The 19,547-nt window shown below is 33.3% G+C and overlaps 1 long non-coding RNA gene across 1 annotated transcript in view; it reads right to left on the minus strand.

Annotated features, from left to right (window-relative positions):
* LOC147584047 (uncharacterized) overlaps positions 1-17,770 on the minus strand; it is a 32,779-nt gene extending 15,009 nt beyond the window's left edge. The window contains exon 1 of the long non-coding RNA XR_015255123.1: positions 17,719-17,770. This is a non-coding gene — a long non-coding RNA (uncharacterized LOC147584047). The remainder of the gene's footprint in view (positions 1-17,718) is intronic.
* Between the last annotated feature and the right edge of the window lie 1,777 nt (positions 17,771-19,547).

Below are 19,547 nucleotides of genomic sequence, written 5' to 3' on the forward strand. Positions count from 1 at the left end.
GGAAAGACACAGACATCAAAATCCAGGAAGCACAGAGAACCCCCATTAGAGTCAACAAACACCGACCATCAAAAAGGCATAACATAGTCAAATTCACAAAATACTCAGGCAAGGAGGGAATCATTAAAGCATCAATGGAAAAAAAGTCCCTAAACTACAAGGGAAGACAGATCAGGTTTGCAGCAGACCTATCCACAGAAACTTGGCAGGCCAGAAAGGAATGGCAGGATATATTCAATGTGCTTAATTAGAAAAATATGCAGCCAAGAATTCTTTATTCAGCAAAGCTGTCATTCAAAATAGAAGGAGAGATAAACAGTTTCCCAGACAAACAAAAATTAAAGGAGCTTGTGACCACTAAACCAGCCCTGCAAGAAATTTTAAGGGGGACTCTCTCTGAGGGGAGAAAAGATGAATATATATATGTGTGTGTGTGTGTGTGTGTGTGTGCATTATTATTATATGCATATGTAAAGAAATACCAAAAGCAACAAAGATTAGAAAGGACCAGAGAACACCACCAGAAACTCCAACTCTACAAGCATCATAATGGCAATAAATTCATATCTTTCAGTACTTACTCTAAACATCAATGGGCTCAATGCTTCAATAATGCAATACAGTCTTATTAACTACAGGAAATACAACAAACTTTTGTATGTTGATTTTGTACCTGCAACTTTACTGAATTCGTTCATTAGTACTGTTTTTTTTTTAATCTTTAAATTTTTCTATGTATGTGATTATATCATCTGAAAGCAGATATAATCATCTGAAAACAGATATGATTTACTTTTTTCTTTCTTATTTAAATGTTTTTTCTTTCTTTTTCTTATTTATTTTCTCTGGCTAAAATCTCAGTACTATGTTGAATGGAATAGTCAAGAATGTGCATCCTTGCCCAGTACCAGATCTTAGAGTAAAGACTTCTGTTTTCCTCCATTGGTTATGATTTTAGCTATGGGCTTCTCATATATAACCTTTATTGTGTTGAGACAAGTTTCTTTTATACTTACTTTATTGAGAGTTATTATGGATGAATGTTGGAAAATATGCAAATCTTTTTTCTCTATCTATTGAGATGATAATATTTTCTCTTGTTCTGTTAATGTGTTGACTGATCATTGACTGATTTGTTTACATTGAACAATCTTTTCATCCCGAGAATAAATTCCATTTGGTCATTATGTAAGATACTTTTAGTGTGCTGTTGAATTCAATTTGCTAGTATTTTATTGAGAGATTTTTTTTTTAATCTATATTAATCAGGTATATTGGTCTATAGGCTTTTTTTTTTCTTGTGGTATCTGTCTGGCTTTATTATCATGGTGATATGATTTCATAAATTAATTTCGTGGTGTTACTTTTGATAGTAGATATTTTATTTCTTTGCTATGATGATTTATTTATTCAAGCTTCCTGGTTGTATATCAATCAATAAATCAAGATTATTAATTTTCAAGGAAATTATTTATTATGTTTTCTAATTTATTGAAATTGAGTAACAGAAAATACTTTATAATAAAAGTTTAATTAATCTGTGGAGTTTCACCTCATACATTTACCTATGAATTATGCCTATTTTCATTCTACAATGGCAGATTTCTGCCAGTTGTGATAGAGACCACATGGCCCCAAAGCCTAAAATATTTACTGTCTGGCCATTTACAGAAAATGTTTGATGACCTCTGTTATAAAGGAATACATAGAAAATTCAATTATTATTAGTTTATTGCATTTATCTTAGCTTGAAATTGTCTGGTAATCTGAACAAGTAATTGTATCACTACATATGATTATTTATTTCATTCTCTATTATACCTTATTTCAGTTTTTTTTTCTAAATTAAACACTTGATTTCTTTATTAAAACTATCCCTTCATCTTTCCAATCCAATTACATACATCAGAAACCTCGATGCCCTTCTGGGTACATTCTCCTTCTACATATTCCAGCCAGTCTATTACTTATGAATTTATTAAACAAATTACATTGAGTCACAGTATATTTTGGTGACTAAGAATAATATTGTGTAAAACTCTAATTCTTTATATCAAATATTTTTCAGTAGGTTAAATGGTTATTATATTCCTAGCCAAACTCTAACCGGCACACCATTACATTCATTATATAATCCAAGATTTTGCACATTCCAGTTCCTCCTTACTTCTTCATCTTGTGTGTTTTCTTGCTTCTTCTAAGAACAATAGTTTTCTTTCAGTTTCACTAGTACAGAAAGCTCTTTTCCACATTTAGACATTCATGGAAGATGTATCTTCTCCCTCAAAGGCCCAGTCTCCTCTACAATTCAGTCAAACTTCAGTATAAGCATTAGTTCATCAGAAATGAGTTTTTCTTCTTAATGCAAAATACATTTACTCTCCAGCTTTTGTTCTCTTGTTAAATACTGTTTTTTATCACAAAAATATGTCATTGTGAGATTTCATTTCATGTTTCTCTTCTCACTATTGTGTAGTCTCCATGAGGACAGAAGACAAATTCCTTAATGAATACCCAATACTAAACCTGAACTACATAAGCATGTTGCTCAAAATAGTCATTTGAATAATATTTTTATTAAATAATACTTATTTTGTGTAAAATAATCACAGAGGCATTGCTTACAATAGCAAAAGCCAATTATAAAACCCAAGTGAAAAATTAGGGAAAGGTAAAGTTCACACATAGGGTTGAATTCCAGTTATTCATTACGTATAATGTTTTAGAGGAAATATTTAAAAACATTACTATTATCAACCAAGTGAAAATGTTATATTGTTTTGGTTCTTTTTTGCTGAGTACACTGCCCTCCCTATTGACAAAACCAAAATAAATGAGAAATTCTCTCATAAGTTGTCCAGTCAATGAAATAAATTCCCAGTGTAATGTTTTGCTCTCCAAGGAAACCTAAAGTCACATGGCTAAGTATTTGAATAGTTTCGAAATGGATTTAGACATGTACATACAATCCTGTTCATTGGGGATCATCAGCAAAGAGAATAGAATAAAGTAAAACCACCTGTTTTTCTGGAATAATGGACCACAGAGAGCTTGATGTGTGGCATAACTGTGGATACTACTGGAAAATTGTTCTAGGTAGAATCTCTTTACAAGCACCCTCTAGCTTTCCTGATGGGAATAAATGGGGAACATGATTACATTATTTAGGGTGTTTTGGGCTTAATTAATGGAAGTCTTGTATAAACTTCCTAAAATAATGAGAACATTTATTGTCTCAGTACTGGAAGTTATAGCAGATTTCTAAACTTATTGAATACATGACTTAATGAGGTCATCAGAGTCATTAATTTTATCTGCCTTTTGACTCTTGTCCTCAGGGTTGGCTTCATGCTAAGACTGGTTGCCCCCAGGGTTATAAGGTGACTGTCAGTAGCAATCACTGTTACAGGCTAACTCCTATTCTTAGGTTCTTTCCAGAAGAGCAAGAAAGAACTTTCTCAGAAGTCCTCAGCAGATTTCTCAATTGTAATTCTGAATAAATCCCATGTCTGTATTCCAACCAATCACTGACAAGTAGGAAGATACATATTGTGACTGATTTAGGCTAAATTCAGCCTATTAAGTCTCTACTGAGTTATATAAGCTTCATAGAAAGCATTGGATATTTGGGGTAAATGGGTTCAGTTTTTAGTAGGGAAATGGAAAGGGGGGATATGGAATATGGATAGACGAACAACTATCCCATATTACAAGCTCTTTGGCTATCCAAGAACTTATTTTACAAATATATTTTTAAAATATTCATGCTCACATAAAATATGTATCAATTCCTCCTCAAATAGATAGAATCAAAAGTTAATTACTCTATTTAACCTCTAGTATAACATCTTTGGTTGGTGTTCAGTCCTCTTCATCATGTCTAGATGTAGCTCCAAATGGTTCAATGATATCATACTACAGGATGAATTGTTTTCCTTAAAAGCACACAAATGCAAAGTGGATAAAATGATAATTACTATCAAAACTTCCTTTTTTAGGGGACTTTTTGAGTGGAAAGGAAAGACTAAGAGTAAGGAAAGTAGGAAGCACAAAAGCAGTAAACATAAGTATATCTGTAAAAATCAGTCAAGTGACCCACAAAATTAAGGATATATAGTATACCTAAAACTTGGGGATGAGAGGAGTAAAAACTTAAGCAACCATCAACTTAATATAGACTGCTATGTGAAAAAGATGTTATATACAAACAGAATGGTAACCATAATTCAGAAATCAGTAATAGATATGCAAATATAATTTGAGAAAGGAATCCAATTAAATCACTAAGCAAAGCCAACTAATCATGAGAGAAGAGAACAAGAGAAAAAAACAGAGAAAAACTTCAAAAATCACCACAAACCAGATTTTAAAAATGGCAATAAATACATACCTATCAACAATTACTATGGATGTAAATGGAAAAAAATGTTCCAATCAAAAGACATAAGGTGAAGGAATTGATTAAAAAACATGACCCATCTATATGCTGCCTACAAAAGACTCATTTCAGACCTAAAGAAGCATACAGATTGAAAGTGAAGGAATAGAGAATATTTACCATGGAAATGGATGTGAAAAGAAAGCCAGGATAGCAATACTTATAAGGCACAAAATACTTTAAAACAAAGATGATAACAAGAGATAAAGAAGGACACTATATAATAATAGGGGAAAAATCCAACAAGAAGATAAAATCGTTGTAAATATTTATTCAGCAATATGAGAACACCCAAATACTTAAAGCAGTTAATAACAATCATAAAGGAAGTAATCAATAGCAATGCCATAATAGCTTAGGATTTTAACACCCAACTTACCTCAATGGATATATCATCCAAACAGAAAATCAACAAAGAAACAGTGTCTTTAAATGACACGTTGGGGGCACCTGGGTGGCGCAGTCGGTTAAGCGTCCGACTTCAACCAGGTCACGATCTCGCGGTCCGTGAGTTCGAGCCCCACGTCAGGCTCTGGGCTGATGGCTCAGAGCCTGGAGCCTGTTTCCGATTCTGTGTCTCCCTCTCTCTCTGCCCCTCCCCCGTTCATGCTCTGTCTCTCTCTGTCCCAAAAATAAATAAACGTTGAAAAAAAAAATAAAATAAATGACACGTTGAACCAGACAGATTTAATAGATATATTCAAAATATTCTATATTAAAACAGCATAATATGCATTTTTTTCAAGTCTACATAGGAGATTCTTAAGAACAGACCACATATTAGGCCACAAAATAAGTTTTAACCAATTTAAAAAGATCAAAGTCATACCATGCATCTTTTCTGAACTACAATACTATGAAACTAGAAATTAACCAGAAGAAAAACTCCAGAAATAGCATAAATACATGGAGGTTAAATAACATGCTAGTAAAAAATGAATGGGTCAACCAAGAAATCAAAGCAGAAATAAAAAAATACACAGAGACACATGAAAATAAAAACACAACAGTCTAAAATATTCAGGATGCAGCAAAAGCTGTTTTAAGAGGGAAGTTTATAGCACTACAGACCTACTTCAAAGCAAGAAAAATCTTAATCAAACAGTAGAAGGAAGGATATTCCAGTGGAAGGAAGGAGATAATAAAAATTGGAACAGAAATAAATAAAATAGAAACTAAAAACAAACAAAAAACACAACAGAAATGATCAATGAAAACAGGAGCTGATTCTTTGAAAACATCAACAAAATCAATAAACCTTTAGTCAGACTCATCAAAATAAAAAGAGAGAGGGAGAGAGAGAACAAACATAACGGAAATGAATGAGGAGAAATCATAAATGATGTCACTGCAATTAAAAGAATTGTAAGAGAATATTATTAAAAATTACATGCTAACAAATTGGACTACCAAGAAGAAATGGATACATTCCTAGAAACATATAACCTCCTAAAACTAAATGAGGAAGAAATAGAAAAATTGAACAGACCAATTAACAGAGGTGAAATTGAATCAGTAATCAACAACCTCCCAACAAACAAAACTCCAAGACCAGATGGCTTCACAGGTGAATTCCACCAAACATTTAAAGAAAAGTTAATACCTATTCCTTTCAAATTATTCCAAAAAATAGAAGAGGAAAGAAAACTTCCAAATTTGTTCTATAAGGCTAGTATTACCCTGATACCAAAATCTAATAAAGATAGATAGACACACAGACACACAGACACACACAGACACAGACACACACACACACACACACACACACACACACACACACAACAATGGGCCAATAACTCTGATGTCCATAGATGCAAAATTCTTAAAAAAATGAGCAAACTCAATCCAACAATACATTTTAAAAAGATCATTCACAATCAAGGGGGATTTATTCCAGAGATGCAAGCATGGTTCAGTATTCACAAATTAATCAATATGATGCATCACATCAATAAGAGAAAGGATTAAAACCATATGATAATTTCAATAGACTCAGAAGAAGCATGTAACAAAGTACAACATCCATTCATGATGAAAATCCTTAACAAAGTAGGTTTACAGGAAACATACCTCAACATAATAAAGGCCTTATATAAAAAGCCCACAGCTAATATCATATTAACTGGTGAAAAATTGAAACTTTTCTCACTAAGATCAGGAACAAGACAAGAATGTCTGCTTTCACCACTTGTATTCAACATAGTACTGGAAATATTAGCCACAGCAATCAGAAAACAGAAAGAAATAAAAGGCATCCAAATTGGTAAGGAAGAAGTAAAACTTTCACTATTTGCAGATGACATGATACTATATATAGAAAACCCTAAAGACTCCACCAAAAAACTACTAGAACTAATAAAATGAATTCAGTAAGGCAGCAGGGTATAAAATCAATGTAAAGAAATCTATTGAATTTCTATAAACCAATAATGAAGCAACAGAAAGAAAAATTAAGAAAACAATCTCATTTATAACTGCACCAAAAACAATAAAATACCTAGGAATAAACTTAACCAAGGAGGTGAAAGACCTGTTCTCTGAAAACTATAAAAGTTGATGAAAGAAATTGAAGACAACACAAAAAAATGGAAAGATACTCCATGCTCCTGGATTGGAAGAACAAATATTGTTAAAATGCTCATACTACCCAAAGCAATCTATAGATTTAATGCAATCTCTATCAAAATACCAATAGCATTCTTCACAGAACTAGAACAAGCCATCCTAAAATTTGCATAGAAGCACCAAAGACCCTGAATAGCCAAAACAATCTTGAAAAGAAAAAACAAAACTAGAGCTATCACAATTTCAGGTTTCAAGTTACAATAAAAAGCTATAGTAATCAAAACAGTATGGTACTGGCACAAATATAGACACAGAGATTAATGAAACAGGATAGATAGCACAGAAAAAAAACCCCAAAACTGTGTGGTCTATTAATCTTTGACAAAATAGGGAAGAATATGCAATGGGAAAAGAGAGTCTCTTCAACAAATTGTGTTGGGTAAACTAGACAGCTATGTGCAAAAGAATGAAACTAGAACTCTTTCTTATACCATAAACAAAAACAAACTCAAAATGGATTAAGAACTCAAATGTGAGACCAGAAACCATAAAAATCCTAGAAGATCACAATTGGTAATTGCTATGACATCAACCATAACAACATTTTTCTAGATATATCTCCTAAGCCAAGAGAAATAAAAGCAAAAACAAACTTTTGGGACTACATCAAAATAAAAATCAAAGGAAAAAATCAGCAAAACTAAAAGAAAACCTACTGAATGGGAGAAGATATTTACAAATGCCATATCCAATAAAGGATTAGTATCTAAAATATATAAATAACTGATACAACTCAACACACACACACAAAACAAATAATCTAAAAAATGGGCAGAAGGCATGAGAGATGAACAGACATCTCTCCAAAGAGGACATAAAATGGCCAATAAGCACATGAAAAGACGCTCATCACTCAGCATTAAGTAAATGCAAATCAAAACTTCAATAAGATATCACCTCACACCTGTATGAATGGCTAAAATCAAAAACATACAAAACAAATGTTAGTGAGGATGTGGAGGATAAAGAACCCTCATGGACTTTTGGTGAAAATGCAAATTGGTTCAGTCACTTTGGAAAATAGTGTGGAGGCTCTTCAAAAAATCAAAATAGAATTTACATACAATTTAGTAACCACACTATTGGGGATTTATCCAAAAATATGAAAATACAAATTCAAAAGGATTATATTCACCCTTATGTTTATTGCAGTAGTATTTACCATAGTCAAATTATGGAAGCAGCCCATGCATCCATTGATGAATGGATAAAGAATGTGTAATATATATATATATATATATATATATATATATATATATATATATTAGCCACAGCTAATACAATATGATGTAATATATATATACATATATATAGATATATAGATATAGATATAGATATATAATAGAATATTATTCAGCCTTAAAAAATAAATTCATACCATTTGCTACAACATGGATGGAGCTAGAGAGTATAATGCAAAGCAAAATAAGTCAGAGAAAGAGTAATACCATTTGATTTCACTCATATGTGAAATTTAAGAAACAAAACAAATGAACAAGGAAAAAATAAACCAAAACCAGACTCGTCTATAGAGAACAAAAGGATGGTTACCAGGGTAAATGGGTGGTGGTGGGGGGGGTGTGAAATGGCGAGGATTAAGAATACACTTATCAGGATGAGCACTGAGTAATGTACAGAATTGTTAAATCACTATCTTGTGCACCTGGAACTAATATAGCACTGCACGTTAACTATATTAGAATTAAAACAAAACACTTAATAGAAAACTATCTTTTGCTATGGTGGGCAATGGAAAAATGTGTGGTTGTCTACAATATACTTTCCTTTTTAGACAGGGATACAGAAAGTTCCTGATTTGTCACAGGAGTGGTTTTCTTTTACTTTTTATTTTCTTCTCTTTCCTTCTCTTTCTTTCTTTCTTTCTTTGAAGCTGTTAGATTCTAGTCTAATTTAGGTTCTTGATAGTCCTTTTAATATCTAACATTCTATTATATAAATATTGGGGAATGGAGGCATGGGAATGTCAATTTAGTTTTCCAGTTCGGAATGGGGCAGACAGAAAATGCTAAAACTATTTCTTGACAATTTATTCCAAAAGAGAAGTCCTCTGCTTTCATCTTTCAGGCACTTTGGTTTTATCCACTGACCTTGAATTTCTGCATATCTTTCTTATTCTATTCTTTACTTAATATGCTTCTATTTTATCACCTTTTTTCCTTCATCTTCTTAGAGCAATTCAGCCTAGTCTTTTTAATATCCTCTTCATTTGGAGTCTTCTCCTAGAGTATTATTTGTTATTACAATCCTTCTGGGCTCAGGTCATGATCCAAGGGTCGTGGGATGAAGCCCCACATTGGGCTCTGCATTGAGCATGGAGCCTGCTTGGGATTCTCTCTCTCTCTCTCTCTCTCTCTCTCTCTCTCTGCCCCTCTCATCCACTCACACACTCTCTCTAAATTATAAATAATAATAATAAATTATTAAACATCTTTTTTTTTAAGAGAGTGAGCAAAAAAGAGTGGAGGAGGGGCAGAGGGAGAGAGAGAATCTCAAACAGGCTCCATGGTCAGTGTGGAGCCTAATGAGGGGCTCAATCTCACAGGTTATGATCTTGAGATCATAACCTGAGCTAAAATCAAGATTCAGACACTTAACTGACCGAGCCACCCAGAAACCCCAACAAATAGCTCTTACATCAAGGTATTTTTTATACCTTTATTAAAATAAAATGTATGACATGAAACTTACTGATGGATTGACATATTTCATAGTGAATACCAGGTTTATTATTTATTCTGAGATTAATTAAAATACTATTTAAATATTTTTTATGATATGGATGTACTTTTTTGTTTTTTATTTTCATTTAAGTTTTTATTTAAATTCCAGTTAACATACAGTGTAATAGTAGCTCCAGGTGTACAATATAGTGCATTTTTTTTCTTTTGAAGACAGAACAACACTGTGATCATTCATCAATAAATGATGTAAATTTGAGTTTTCATATTTTTCATAAGACCTGAAAGTCTATGTCTAGGGGTAAAGCAGTACAGTTACACAATAACTTAGGGAACTATTTTTTTCTTTGTGCTAGTTTATCTCATTTTTAAAGGCTACATTTTAAATCACAATTACAGCTCGTGTAGTAGATAGATAGTGATTACAGACGGACAGATGATAGAAAAAGAAATGGGGAGAAAGGGAGAAAGGAAAAAAGGAAGGGGGGAGATAGAGGGAGGGAGAAAAGAATGAGAGAAAAGGAAGAAGGAGAAAGGGAGAGAAGGAGGAGAAAGTTAAGGAAAAAGAAATGGGATAGTAGAGGAAGGGAGGAAGAAAGCTAAAAAGGAAGGTAGGAAGAAAGGAAGGATGGAAGAAATGGAGCAAGGAAAGGGAAAGAAAAGGAAAGAGAATTTATTATAGATCATTTCTTGCTGAGTATCCTAATTATAAATATTTACAGTCTACAATACTTCATCTCATACTCATTTAATGGAAAACCTTTCAAAAAAATAATAGAATGCCTTTTGCTTAAATGCCTCACCCTAGATAATTTCAAAAAATTGCAAACAAATGTGAGAGTTAAATGTAATGTAAGACTTACATTTTTAATATATGGACATATTAATGCTATAGAATTTTTGTTTCCATTAGCACTGTTAACATTTAGTGGATAAAGTGTAAAATTTCTTGAACATTCAGTATTCTTGAAATGTCATTCATATCTCCACTTCACAATGGCCTATTTATGTACTTATTTAACAGTCCTGGATGGTCCTAAGACTCTGAACTGTGGGTAAAACATTTCGAAATCTTTAGGGGTGTGTTTGGAGGGTAATGGCATGCAAAACTTCACTCCTGATCAGGATGTGACTGAAGACAGCCTTTTGCATATTCCCCAATAAATTCAGGTGATTGTAGAAATAGTGTCCCTGTTACACTTGTGCTCAATCACACTGTATTTTATAACAACTAAGGTAAACTCTTTTTGAAGTACACAGACATGAGAATCAGGAAAGAGAGTAAGGAGAACACATGCTCTGGAATAGCCTGGAAGCTCTACCCTGAACATATATGTTCAACAAGCTCAATGTTTTCCTATTTAAGGGGGGAGGGGCATAGTCTTAACATACAGGTTTGTTTTTCTTATGAGTTTCAAGTGGTATTATCTATAAAGTCTTATGATAGTGCTGGTCACAAAATGTGCATTCAAGAAAGGTAGGTTATTATATTAACAGTGGTACACAGCTATTGATAACGTGAAATTTATATTCCTGATGCATTTTACTGTAGAAATTTTGAACTATGAGTATATTTCAAAAGAAACTGTTATTTTCTCAATTGTTTTGAGCTGGAAACAACAGGAACCTTCAAATGATCCTTTTTCTGGCAAGGGTAGAGAGGCAGTCTCCAAGGTAACTAAATCCCAAACCATATCAGAGTTTAGAAATAAAAATCTATACTTTAAATTTCACTAAGAAGAACAAAGGTCATCAGTAACACTTTGCAGTTCAGTAGCACTATGTTTTGTTCAGTCAATCCTCTATTCACCCAGTCTTCAAGGTTAATAACCAATTATTACTAATTTTATACTATCGGCAATGCTAGTCAATTTAAGTAAAATTCAAGTCCTTTAGCATTGTTTTCTGTTTATATTTGGAAGTTTGGGTGTCTTAAATTAACAATTTTCCCCACTGAATTTTGCATGCATTGGTATATGAATAAGCCTACATTGACCATTATAAAATAGAATGGTATTTGATAATATTTACCCCTATATTAAGACATAGGTTGGTTAGAATTATGTTTAAACTATTCAGAATACAATTCCCTGTTGGGTGAAACAGTTGTATTTCTGTTTCTTTTAGTTATTTGATAACATATTCAGATGAAGTAAACGCAGAATTCTGTTAAGAATATGAAGGGGTACCTGGCTGGCTCAGTCAGAAGAGCATGTGACTCTTGATTTTGGGGTCGGGTCAGGAGTTTGAGCCCCACATGGGTGTAAAAATTACTAAAAAAATAAATAATCAATAAACTTTTAAAAACCCATAAATTTTTCTTTATTCCCTTCTATAATATCTGATATCAAGTTTTAATGCCAATGTGTTATTTCCACAATTCCAGCATGGGATTTGGATTATAAATGCTCATTGCATATTATAATGTAAGAGAAATTTTGTGTTTCTCTAGAAGTTTGAAATCCACTATATCCAATGACTTCTGCATGTCAGTGAGCCTCCAAATTATTCATATAATACTGAATGTATACTTTTTTTTATAATTTTACAGAAATGTCTTATTTTCTAATTAAACAAAATACAAATGCACCTTTCAACTAAACAATTGCCCAAGCATATTTTCCACTAATAACCAACATACCAACTGTAGAGCAATGTGCTAAAATCAAGTATGAGTCATCGTTTTTGTTTATAATACAAAAAGATTCTGATTATAAATTTAATGTTAGTCAAACATCATCAAGTTAGGTCACAGCATTACTTGTAACATATATCATTGACAATAAGTACTTTTGACAAAGATTTAAATATATAAAATATCAGCTTTGGAAGACTGAGGGACCTGAATTTTCTTTCCTGCATATATTGAGTAAAATATATACTTGCTTAAAACTATCTTTATAAATAATTTGATAAAACAAATGGAGAAAGAACAGCCATGATTTGAGCTTTTACAAAATACAAAGTGTGCTATAATCAACTAAGCTATTAGTGTTGTCGTTGACTATGGAATTCAGGGGAAAACAAAAGACTCCTTTGTCTCTTTAATTACGGTATTGGCAATAATCAGAATGTGAAGTTTTATGAGAATTTATCTACGGTCATGATAGATACATAAATAGATATTGTGAAATTGATAAAGCCTTTGTTCATTGATCAAGTTTTAGTTTTGCCCTTTCTTTACATTTGTGAACATTTTATAGAAAGGAAATAATGAAGCAAATGTTCCCCTTGATTTAATAAAGTTTTCATGGTTGATCAAACTATCATTTGGATTTAGTCCATGAATGCTCAAGAATCTCCTATTTTTTTTTATTAAACAAGAATGCATCCATAAAAAAAGAAATCATGTCAAATGTTTATCTTCAGTTACTTAGTGCATAACAAATACATGAATAAATAGTTATAGATAGTTCCTGGACCAATGAAAGCCTGACAGGCAGTGATAGCTGGAATATAGTAAGACAGGTCTAAACAGCTGATATCTAAGTCATGAAAATGGTTACTTTTATTTACTTTTAAATATAATGCAGCCCTGAGGTAAAAATACTATCCCTTACTAGTCTTACCTTAGTGTGTGTGTGTGTGTGTGTGTGTGTGTGTGTGTGTGTAATATTTTGCCTTTTAACCTCTTATTTTTTATTTGTTGATTTTTGAGATAGAGAATGATAGAGTGAGCAGGGGAGGGGCAGAGAGAGGGAGAGCCAGAATCCCAAGCAAGCTCCATGCTGTCAGCGCAGAACCCAATGATGGACACGGGGCTCAAACACACAAACCATGAGATCGTGACCTGAACCGAGATCAAGAGTCAGATGCTTAACTGACTGAGCCACCCAGATGCCCCTCTTTCTGTCTTCTTAAGGAGTTAAGATGGGGGGCGCCTGGGTGGCGCAGTCGGTTAAGCGTCCGACTTCAGCCAGGTCACGATCTCGCGGTCCGTGAGTTCGAGCCCCGCATCGGGCTCTGGGCTGATGGCTCAGAGCCTGGAGCCTGTTTCCGATTCTGTGTCTCCCTCTCTCTCTGCCCCTCCCCCGTTCATGCTCTGTCTCTCTCTGTCCCAAAAATAAATAAACGTTGAAAAAAAAAAAAATTAAAAAAAAAAAAAAAAGAGTTAAGATGGTTTGTATGTATAGGGCAGAAAGATTACAGAAAGTCAATCATTTCGGGACTCAAAGCCTCTTTTTTTCTTATTATATTATAATAATTATGATAAATATTAATAAAATCATCACCCTTTAAAAATTTACATATGAAAGAGGTTTTAACAAATATTTAGAGAAAAAATAAGTGCATATCATATAAACTATTTCAGAACATGGGAAATACAATATGTTTGCCAGCTCATCTTATGAGGATATCATATGCATGATACCCAAACAAGACAAAATTACACACACATCTTGCAGGTCAATTTCTCTTGTAAAAACAGATTGAAAGAGTCTACATAAAACATTAAAAAATAAATTCCAACAGTATTTAAAAAAATTAATTCAATAGAACTAAGTAGGGTTAATCTTAGGAATCTGAGGCTAATTAGTATTAATACAATTCTACAGATTAACAGATTAAAACATAAAATCACCAAGCAACCTTAAAAGATAACACAAAAACATTTGCAAAATATGCTAGCAATTCTTTACAAAATAAAATCAGTAAATAGGGCTTGAAGTATATATTAATTTTAATAAAATGTATCTATTTCCAGTAGAAACATTGCACTTAACAGTTAAAACTTTTTTTAAATTTAAAGTCCTAGTTGGAAGAATAAGAAAAGTAACAACAAAAATAGTACAATATATAGAGACATTTAATGATATTACTTGCAGAGTTATGCTTGTCCTATGTTATCAACTACCAAAAAAGAAAAAAGAAAAAAAAAAAAAAAACTACACCAAATTAGATTTAAAGTTCATCATGATAACATATTCAAGATGAAAATTTAGAATTCTTAGTTTGCCTATATACCAGCAAAATCTATTCCAATGAAAATATTTTTAAAGTGCATATTGCATGTGATCAACAATTATAAAATAGGAATAATAAAATAGTATTGGTGCATTAAATACCAAAAGACACACATAAAAATACACAGAGACATAAAATGTTCCTGTATTGAACAAATCAATATTAAACAAATAACAATTATACAAATAACAAAAAGTTTTATTTTGTGTGTGTGTTTGTTTATTTTTGAGAGAGAGACAGAGACAGAGACAGAGCATGAGTGGGGAAAGGGCAGAGAGAGAAGGAGAAAGAATTTGAAGCAGGGTCCAGGCTCTAAACTGTCAGAACAGAACCTGACATGCGGCTTGAACTCATGAGCCATGAGATCATGACCTGAGCTAAAGTCAGATGCCCAAATGACTGAGCCACCCAGGCACCCCAGGTAACAAAAAGTTTTAGAAAAATATTCAATATAATTGAAATTGTTAAAGATTTTGTAATTAATCAACTGGATAATAAATTTCCTTTGGAGGCAAAAATGATGAGGAAATATTCTTTATTAAAAACATGACAAAAATTGGGGCACTTGGGTGGCTCAGTCATTTCTCTTGATTTGATTCTTGATTTGGCTCAGGTCATGATCTCACTGTTCATAAGACTGAGACTGAGCTGACAGCATGCAGCCTGCTTGTGACTGTCCCTCTCCCTTTCTCCCTACCCCACTCACTCGCTCTTGCTCTGTCTCAAAACAAATAGACATTTAAAAAACTAAAAATATGACAAAAATAAAAGAAAATGTTGAAAATTTCAACATTAGATGAAAAATAAAGTAGTAAGGTAAATTGATGTGAATAATACAGTACTTGTTAGAACAGTATATAGTCTAGACACATTTAATGAATATTTGGAATTCAGAAGAATAGGGAAAGATGTAATAGTCAATAAAATATTTAAAAACAATGGCTAACCATTGAAAAAACAAAACAGAAATAATTTTCGATGTAATATGTCAATAAGAATCAGAAAAACTAATTTTACATGGATAATACAATTCAAGTAAGTAGCATCATGTAAAGGTAAACATCAATTGGCACCATATATTTTGAGTCAGGGTAAGGAAGTCTTTCCAAAGCAAAACAGAAAATCCATGTTATTAATTAATATATATGATACCATAAAGTATTGAAAATAGATAAGACAATGTATAATAGGCATAATCTTAAAAACTAGAATAAAGTATTTTAGAATATTAATACAAAAGATTAAACTCTCCCATTTTTTTTTTATATATGAAATTTATTGTCAAATTGGTTTCCATACAACACCCAGTGCTCATCCCAAAAGGTGCCCTCCTCAATACCCATCACCCACCCTCTCCTCCCTCCCACCCCCCATCAACCCTTAGTTTGTTCTCAGTTCTCAACAGTCTCTTATGCTTTGGCTCTCTCCCACTCTAACCTCTTTTTTTTTTTTTTCCTTCCCCTCCCCCATGGGTTTCTGTTAAGTTTCTCAGGGTCCACATAAGAGTGAAACCATATGGTATCTGTCTTTCTCTGTATGGCTTATTTCACTTAGCGTCACACTCTCCAGTTCCATCCACGTTGCTACAAAAGGCCATATTTCATTTTTTCTCATTGCCACGTAGTATTCCATTGTGTATATAAACCACAATTTCTTTATCCATTCATCAGTTGATGGACATTTAGGCTCTTTCCATAATTTGGCTATTGTTGAGTAAACTCTCCCATTAAAATGAACAAATGATAAGGTCAAAAGAAATGCAGAGTAAATAAAAATAATTTTCCCCAAGAGGAGTGGGATAGGGCAGAATATATGAGGGAATGGTTATCAACAGATAATGTTATAAATAGGCACAAACTCTTGATGTGGAATAATTATATTTTCTGAAATTTAAAATGCATTTATCGTTCAGTATAATTTCAGTGCTAAAAACCTGTTACATGAGTATGCATATGAAAAAAGATATAAACAGTATGTCTATTGCAATTTTATTTATTTTTTAATATAATTTATTGTCAAATTGGCTTCCATGCAACACCCAGTGCTCATCCCAACAAGCACCCTCCTCAATGCCCATCACTCACTTTCCCCTTTCCTCCACCATCTATCAACCCTAAGTTTGTTCTCAGTATTTAAGAGTCTCTAATGGTTTGCCTCCCTCCCTCTCCGTCTCTGTAACTTTTTTTTTCTGCTTCCCTTCCTCCATGGTCTTCTGTTAAGTTACTCAAGATCTACATATGAGTGAAAACATGTGGTATCTGTCTTTCTCTGACTGACTTATTTCACTTAGCATAATACCCTCCAGTTCTATCCACGTTGCTGCAAATGGCCAGATTTCATTCTTTCTCATTGCCAAGTAGTATTCCATTATATATATAAACCACATCTTCTTTATCTATTTATCAGTTGATGGACATTTAGGCTTTTATAATTTGGCTATTGTTGAAAGTGCTGCTATAAACATTGGGGTACAAGTGGCCCTATGCATCAGCACTCCTCTATCCCTTGGGTAAATTCCTAGCAGTGTTATTGCTGGGTCATGCAGTTTTATTTTAAAATGACTAAAAGAAGGGGCACACCTGGGTGGCATAGTCAATTAAACCTCTGACTTCGGCTCAGATATGATCTCGCAGTTCATGAGTTCCAGCCCCGCGTCAGGCTCTGTGCTGACAGCTCAGGGTCTGGAGCCTGCTTTAGATTCTGTACCTCCCTCTCTCTTTGCCCCTCCTCCTGCTTGCACTCTGTCTCTCTCTCAAAAAGAAATAAACATTAAAAAAATTGTTTTTCCAAAGACCAAAAGGAGAATCAACCTTATCTATGAATATGGGAACAGTTAAATATGGTTGAAAATACAGTAATAGTTTCATATATTCTGATATGATATCTTCAAGACATAAGAGCAAGTTTGAAATAAAAAAAACATTCCATATAATTTAATTATATTAATGTAACAAGTGGACTATATATGTCATATATATTTAGTGTCCTTACCATAGAAAATGTCAGGAATGACACCAAGCAAACCATGAAGACGGGTTACCCCTGGAAAAAAGTATGCAGGATATTCTAATTTATCTACTTTTGCATTATCAGTATATTTACAATAAAGCGATATTTATACACTAATTACATTTTATTGATGTATAATTGACCTGCAATATTCTATTGGTTTCATGTGTGCAGTGCAGTGATTCGACATTTGTATGTCATGAGAACTGCTCACCACCTAAGTGTAGTTACCATCTATCACCATACAAAGGAAATACAATATTATTGACTGTACTTCCGTCATCATGATTTATTTATTTTATAACTGGAGATGTGTACCTTCTTGATCACATTCATCCATTTTGCCCACCTGTCACTCCCCTTCCTCTCTAACAACCACTGCTCTAATCTCTGTGTCTGTGAATCTGGATTTTGTTTTGTTATGAATCTATCCTTGGATTAACTCTAACCATCAATTAACTAGGATTTGGACCTAGCTCGATTGGCCAAGCTTCCTGAATTAACATTGGAAGATGACAGTGCACTATTTTGGACAATAATTATTGGAACAGTATTTTTTTTAATTTTTTTTAACATTTATTTATTTTTGAGACAGAGATAGACAGAGCATGAACGGGGGAGGAGCAGAGAGAGAGGGAGACACAGAATCGGAAGGAGGCTCCAGGCTCTGAGCCATCAGCCCAGAGCCTGACGCAGGGCTTGAACTCACGGACCGCGAGATCGTGACCTGAGCTGAAGTCGGACGCTCAACCAACTGAGCCACCCAGGCGCCCCTGGAACAGTATTTTTAAAACTCACACGGAAATTGTCACTTTTTAACATAAAGATTTGCAAGAATGCTATTAATGAAATTAATGGAAATCTTTCTAGGAGTTTACTAGGAAGAAACATTTTTCTAATTTGAACATCACTGATAGATAGATTTCTCCTGAATAAAACCTTATGGATGTGGTTACTAGCAACTGGTTATTATTACTTACTCACATATTTTTTATAAATGTTAGAGTTATGCAGAAGAATAATATTTAATAAGATGAAAGATTTTAGTATGCGTTTTTTCATGGCCCTGACTTTGTGCATTAACTTTTATGTACTTTAATTACATAAGCAATTATGATTATTATAGAAAAATTTGTATTCTATCAAGAGTAAGAAAAAAGTTTGAAATGTATAATCCTAACAAAGGCAAGTATATTGATATGTTGTTTTATTTGCCTTTAATTTGGGTAGTGTATATTTACTATTAAATGTGTATATCCACAAGCCTACTAAATATCACATTCATATGTTGCATATACACAAACATATATAAGAAACATAAAAACATACACATTTTCAGAAAGTTGCTATCATTACATATATTTTTTGTGTACCCTGAGGTTTTGTTCTTTTTTTAACTTTGCAATTAACTTTTTTCTTGTTTCCACTAACATATTTTTTTACTATTATAAGTTTGGTATAATTCCTCCTGAGTTATTGTGTACTTAAAGTAAATGGAGGGGGGGCGCCTGGGTGGCACAGTCGGTTAAGCGTCCGACTTCAGCCAGGTCACGATCTCGCAGTCCGTGAGTTCGAGCCCCGCGTCGGGCTCTGGGCTGATGGCTCAGCGCCTGGAGCCTGTTTCCGATTCTGTGTCTCCCTCTCTCTCTGCCCCTCCCCCGTTCATGCTCTGTTTCTCTCTGTCCCAAAAATAATAAATAAACGTTAAAAAAATAAATAAATAAATAAAGTAAATGGAGGGGTGCCTGGGTGGCTCAGTTGGTTAAGCATCCGACTTCGGCTCAGGTCATGATAGAGCAGTTCCTGAGTTC

Source organism: Puma concolor, chromosome A1, assembly GCF_028749965.1.
Source record: "Puma concolor isolate L17-30 chromosome A1, mPumCon1.1.hap2, whole genome shotgun sequence".
Classification (NCBI taxonomy): domain Eukaryota; kingdom Metazoa; phylum Chordata; class Mammalia; order Carnivora; family Felidae; genus Puma; species Puma concolor.